We start from the raw sequence: 1130 nt of genomic DNA on the forward strand, positions 1-1130 counted from the left end.
CGTTCCGTGTCTCACCACAGGACGCTTTACAGGAGGAGCAGCGGCCAGTCTTCAGTGTCACGGCAAGTACTTGTGTGTTATGTGTTTAGTAAGAAAGATTTGTGAGGAATTAGGAACGTAGGGTATAACTGCCATAGCGTAATAACTTGAACGAGTGGCAAGTTCTCGTTGTGTCAGGTGTTAATCGGCAAAGGATGTTATTTTTTTTCCCTTTTTTCCTGTTTTATTTCCTCGTATCATGTTCCTCTATTTTCTTTCCTTTGCATTACCTCTCCGTTTCCCTATTCCCTCTTTTATTTAATTTCCCTACTTCCGTTTTTCCCCATTTTTTTCACTATTTTCTCGTCTGTCCTTCAAAGATTTGTGAAGGATAAGGAACGTAGGGTTGAAATTACCATAGTGTGATGACTTGAACGAGTGGAAAGTTCTCGTTGTGTCAAGTAGAAGTTAAAAGATTTTGTGAGGAAATGCGAACGTCAGATAACTGCTGCCTTACTGTAACGACTGGGCGAGTATACGGGGAAAACTTAACCTTGTTCGTAGTCATCTTAATTCATCTACTGCAGAAATATGGTAACGCTGATATATGCTTGTTTTTAAGAGCTCCCCTTGCATGGTAATATCCGCATCTTGTTTTCAGCCTCGCCCGTGTTCTTGGAGGTGCGCTGAGCTGACCACGCTGGGCCTCGACTGCCTGACTGCGTGCTCCTGTGGCCTCTGTGACCTCTCCTAAGCTGCCTTTCTTCTACAGGTAAATGACCCATCGTGTGATAACCCCTGATCTGTGTTTTTGTTTGTGCGATATTGCTAATCTCCTGTTGGTATCGTAATATAGCGAAGTAATTTTAGAGTTCTTTACGCACTATCACAATTTAGACATTCCCGTTATGTGTAGTACCGTTGTTTAGTGACGCATCGTATGGAAACTCCTTATCATGTTTGTTGTTTCAAGTTAATTTCCTTCTGGGATGAGGGTATTCCAGTATCAAGAAATTTCATTATTCAAAAAGTAGTCATTTATCAAGTCAAACCCGTATTCTAACTAGCAGACTTCAACAATGTCATATACTCAAATCCTTTTCCATATATAGTGTCGGATGTTTGAATTTATTGTGTGTAGGTGTCATTTT

The sequence above is a fragment of the Eriocheir sinensis genome, chromosome 59, assembly GCF_024679095.1.
Source record: "Eriocheir sinensis breed Jianghai 21 chromosome 59, ASM2467909v1, whole genome shotgun sequence".
NCBI lineage: Eukaryota > Metazoa > Arthropoda > Malacostraca > Decapoda > Varunidae > Eriocheir > Eriocheir sinensis.